Source organism: Aotus nancymaae, unplaced genomic scaffold, assembly GCF_030222135.1.
Source record: "Aotus nancymaae isolate 86718 unplaced genomic scaffold, 86718_ANA_hifiasm-v0.15.2.pri h1tg000038l, whole genome shotgun sequence".
Taxonomy (NCBI): domain Eukaryota; kingdom Metazoa; phylum Chordata; class Mammalia; order Primates; family Aotidae; genus Aotus; species Aotus nancymaae.
In genome coordinates this window covers 3,709,345-3,714,819 of record NW_026988452.1, presented here as the reverse complement: position 1 = coordinate 3,714,819, position 5,475 = coordinate 3,709,345, and the positions used below count along the sequence as shown (strand labels likewise).

Sequence of the window (5,475 nt, the reverse complement as noted above, 5' to 3'; positions counted from 1 at the left end):
ATTTTCACGTTCCTGATAAAGATATACCTGAGACTGGGAAGAAAAAGAGGTTTAATTAGTTCCACATGGCTGGGGAGGCCTCAGAATCATGGCAAGAGGTAAAAGGCACTTCTTACATGGTGGCAGCAAGAGAAAAATGAGAAAGAAGCAAAAGCAGAAACCCCTGACAAACCCATCAGATCTCATGTTATTCACTATCATGAAAATAGCACAGGAAAGACCAGCCCCCATGATTCAATTACCTCCCCCCTCGGGTCCCTCCCACAACATGGGGGAATTCTGAGAGATACAATTCAAGTTGAGATTTGGGTGATGACACAGCCAAACCTTATCAGTGGTCATTTCATTTAGAAGAGGGGTATGGAGCTTGATGTCCTAGGATAAGATTATTTCCCTATTCTGCTTTTTCCCTTACATCTGTGGCTCCATGACCTTTTTTTCAGGGCCAAACAACCAACAAACTAAGAGCAAACACAGGAGACTACATCACACAGATTTTCAAAAAGCAGAGCCCGGGTGGGTTGTCACGCAAGTGATTAAGGGAGAGATTAATTCCTGTGAGAGTGATGAAAGCAGGCAGGACAAGGGAAGAAGCTGGGCAGATGTGTGAGTTCAGCTGAAGTCTAACCTCACCTTAACGCCATGGTGGGGAATCTGAAGCATGAGTTGTTCCTTCCTGAGGCAAGGGGGTCAGCCTTTTGTATCAGTTACTGATTGGCTGTAGGCCATTGACAGGAAGGGCGTAATATCTCAGGTATTTTCAGAAGTGGTGTCCAGTAGGCCAAGGTGGCAAGTCTCCGGGTAAAGGGGGAACTGTTCAACACTCCAGTAGCTGGGTGATGCCCACCAGATAAAGGGGACCAACAGCATCTACTACAGGAACTTTGCAGAAGCAAGGAGCCTCTTCCCTGTGTAAGTGTAGCAAGTGCAGCTGGGAGGTAGCTGATGTTTTCCTTCTATGGCCTTTCTTCAGGGCTACTCAGGGACCTTGGCTGGCTTTTCCTCTTCTCTGTATTCATGTCTCTTCTACAGCCTTTAGGTATGTGAACAACATATTTTATTCTGTGTCTTTCTCCATGTAGAGATCAAAATCTCCTTAAGAGTTGGGACCCTGACCCACTTATCTGTGTATCCAGGACCTAGAGCAGCACCAGACACATGTAGGAGCCCCCTGGTTTGTTATTGGTAAGACCCAAAGCTTTCCTGTACCCTCCTTTCCCTTAACATTTCTCAGTCTAGTCCCATCTAGGCCACTTTCAATAAAAAAGACAACAATCAAGACCTCTACCTTCTGATTTCTGGTGCTTGGTGAGTGTCTTAATATAATTGCAACTGTGCAGAAATGAAATAAAGACAGAGAGTTCTCTCCAAATAGATGAAAACGCACAGGAGGCTTAGTCAGTCTTGAACTCTTTTTGGTCCAAAGAAAGACCCACTTAGTGGCTCCTTAAAGCAAGAGTCAAAAACCTGCACAGAAGTAAGAGACTTGGACCATTCTTCAAGGTACTAACTGGCACATTCAGAAATGGCATTTTGCATAGTGGAGCTTATTATAAGGAATAAAAAACAGAATAGTGACCCTGTCCAAGACCCAGAGCAATGGCCGCCGCAATCATGGTGTCGGTAATTAACACTGTGGATCCCTCCCATGAGGACATGATTCACGACGCCCAGATGGACTACTAAGGCACCCGCCTGGCAACCTGCTCATCAGACAGGTCTGTCCAAATCTTCAATGGAGGGCAGATCCCCATCGCCGACCTCAGGGGTCATGGGGGTCCTGTGTGGCAAGTGGTGTGGGTTCACCCCACGTACAGCAATATCCCGGCATTGTGCTCCTCTGACCGGAAAGTCATTATCTGGACACAGGAAAACTGCACCTGGGAGAAAAGCCACGAGCACACAGGAGACGACTCCTCAGTGAACTCACCGTACTGGTCCCCCATGACTACAACCTGATCCTGGCCTGTGGGAGCTCGGATGGGGCCATCTCCCTGCTGACTTACACTGGGGAAGACCAGTGGGAAGTAAAGAAGATCAGCAATGCTCACACCATTGGCTGAAGTGCTGTCGGGGGGGCCTCTGCTGTTGTAGCTGGGAGCCTCAGAGCAGCCATCGGGGCAGAAACTCAATTACATCAAGAAGTTTGCATCAGGTGGCTGTGACAACCTCATCAAGCTGTGGAAGGAGGAGGAGGACAGCCAGTGGACGGGGGAGCAGAGGCTGGAAGCGCACGGTGACTGGGTTTAAGATGTGGCCTGGGCCCCCTCCGACCTGCCCACCAGCACTGTCGCCAGCTGCTCCCAGGATGGTCGTGTGTTCCTCTGGACCTGATGGCTCAGGCAATACGTGGTCCCCCAAATTGCTTCACAAGTTCAATGATGTGATGTGGCATGCGAGCTGCACCATCACAGCCAACATCCTGGCCGTCTCTGGTGTGACCCTGTGGAAGGAGTCGGTTAACGGGCAGTGAGTGTGCATCAGTGACGTCAACAAGGGCCAGGGTTCCATGTCAGTCACAGAGGGCCAGCAGAATGAGGAGTGACAGGACAGGTGGGGCCTGGCTCCCCACCCACCAGCTCCAGGACTGCCCCTTCCTGGGCCAACCGGCCAAACAACTGGGAAGAGCCTCCAGCTGCAACAGGATCATTTTCCCAGGAGGAGTGACAGATGGAGCCACAGAACGATCATCTGCCTTAACAGGATCAGAGATGCTTGTAATCTACTGACCTGCTGAAAGTGCTCATGTTATGAGGAAGAAACTACAAATGATGTTCAAATCTATTTTAAACTATTTTGGGCCATTTTTATATACCTTTGGGTTCAGGCATTATTTGGGGGTTTTGTTTCCGAAATAACTAAATAAAGTCATATTGCTTATATAAAAAAAAAAAAACAGAAAAGAAGTTCATTTCAGAAAGCTGGTAATCTGTAAGTAGATATCACTATAGCATTAGTATGATATGCAGAAATTGAATTTTCAAGTATATTCCAAAACAGCATCATCCAGTTAAACTAAAACTCTTTCCTTCCCATTTGTAACCATGTAATCATCACAACACAGCACAAGCAAATATTTGCACAAAAATGAAGCAAATATTATTTTAAAGGAAGCAAGAATTAGTTCAAGATGGTAGATTAAATACATGGTTTTGCCTAAAATTTTAAAAGTTACACAGAAATAGCAAAATTAATTTGTTTATTTTGAGTGAAAATAGCTGCATCTATACAGTGTTTAAAAACAGATTATGTGAATATTAGAGGGGAGTTTTCCGGCTGCCTAGCAGCTGTGACCGTCTCTTCTAACATACATGATGGGTGGAAGTTGGGTGATTTGCCTGATTCTAGCGCCATTTTCATTGTCTGGCAGGTCTTTGTGCAAAGGTGGTTCCCATGGACAAAGAGGAATCCTGTTGCTCCCACCCTGAACAGTACCGTGGCATCCTCAATAGCTAGTGCACTGTACCAGAAAGAAAACTCTCCCCCGGGTGGTGAGGAGAGGAGGACAGCTGCAGTCGAGGGAAAGGTATACAGAGAATTTCTAAGAGATATAATCGGGGTAGGGAGCACTCAACAAGTCATGGGAGGATAATTCCTTTTTCAAAAAAGTTATTATTATTGGAGCTCCTGAGGCTTTGACCCAAGGATTGGCCCCATGGAAGAAAAGTGTGTTTTTTTTTTTTTTGTACTTTGGGTTACATGTGCACATCCTTCATCCTGCAGGATTGTTGCATAGGTACACTGGTTTGCTGTCCCCAATCCCCGCCCCACCCCCGTCGCCTACATCAGGCATTTCTCCCAGTATTATCCCTCCCCAACCTCCCTGCCCATTCCCCTGCTGCCCTCCCCTCCCCTCCACTCCACCCCCCAGCTTACGATAGCAAAGACCTGGAACCAACCCAGATGCCCATCAAGGATAGACTGGACAAAGAAAATATGGCACATATACACCATGGAAAACTATGCAGCCATAAAAAACAATGAGTTTGTGTCCTTTGTAGGGACATGGATGAATCTAGAAACCATCATTCTCAGCAAACTGACACAAGAACAGAAAACCAAACACTGCATGTTCTCACTCATAGGTGGGTGATGAACAATGAGAACACTTGAGCACAGGGAAGGGAATAACACTCCTTTTCTTTCTTTAACATGACCACTGTTCTCCATCCAGTCCTTGATGTGGGCAGCATGACTAGGTCATCATTCTAAATTCTGACCCACAGCTTTAAATTTAGTGAAAAATCTCCTTGATCCCAGTAATCTGTCCAGTTTGGGGCACTGATGGGAAGGTGGTGCGTTACTGGGAATACGTGAAAGGTCGAATCAAAGACTACATATTAGGTGTCATTGGACACTTGAAACAGAACCCCACCTAACTTTTTAATGAAATGTGGTCCACCTGACTGCTTCTGCCTCCAGCTTCTTATGTCTGAGTCATTTGCATGCTTTCCTACCTGACGTCTTCTAAGAGAAGTCTTCCTTCCACACACTTAAGGATACATGAACTGTGCTCATCTACATTTCTGGTTTGTTTTTAAAATGATTTTCCTTAGGTATTACTTTACATATGAGAAAAATCCAAACCATCTGATAAACACATCTAGTTTTTTTTCTAGTTTATTTTTATTTTTTATTTTTTGAGATGGAGTTTTGCTTTGTTACCCAGGCTGGAGAGCAGTGGTGTGATCTCGGCTCACTGCAACTTCTGCCTCCCAGGTTCTAGCGATTCTCCTGCCTCAGCCTCCCTAGTAGCTGAGATTACAGGCACCCACCACTATGCCCAGCTAACTTTTGTATTTTAAGTAGAGACAGAGTTTCACCATGTTGGCTGGGCTGGTCTCGAACTCCTGACCTCAGGTAATCCACCTGCCTCAGCCTCCCAAAGTGTTGGGATTACAGGCATGAGCCACCATGCCTGGCCCCTAGTTAATTTTTAATTATTTTCTCAACTTTTGGTTTTTAAAGAATTGAATGATAATTTATATATAATAAAATGCACAAATACAAGTGTACAGTTCAATTCGTGTTAACATGTGTTTACACCCTCATTGACCCAGCAAGTTCCCTTATGCCCCCTGCCACACTAGAGGCAAATACTGTTCTGATTTCTGTTACCATAGACAAGTTTGATCTGTTCTGGAACATTATATAAATGGATACTCTTTTGTGTCTGGCTTTTAAAAATTCAACAGAATTTCTCTGAGATTTGCCCTTGTTTCTGCATGTATCAGCACATTCCTTTTTATTGGTGAGTGGTATTCCATTACATGAAAATTCTTTTCCTTTTGAGCATAATTGTTTCTATTTTTCTTGAGTAAATATCTAGGTTTGGAATTGCTGGATCATGGAGTACATGTAGTAAAATCATTTCTTGTTCTGCAGGAAATATAAGTATTAATTATAGTAATTTGATAGGCACAGATATTGAAAGTCACATGTTACAGAAACCTTAACCCCTTCTCAGAATTAAAT

General features: G+C 44.7%; 1 pseudogene; it reads left to right on the top strand.

Moving 5' to 3' along the window:
- Positions 1-1,614: 1,614 nt before the first annotated feature.
- Positions 1,615-2,545, top strand: LOC105722528 (protein SEC13 homolog; annotated as a pseudogene).
- Positions 2,546-5,475: the final 2,930 nt, after the last annotated feature.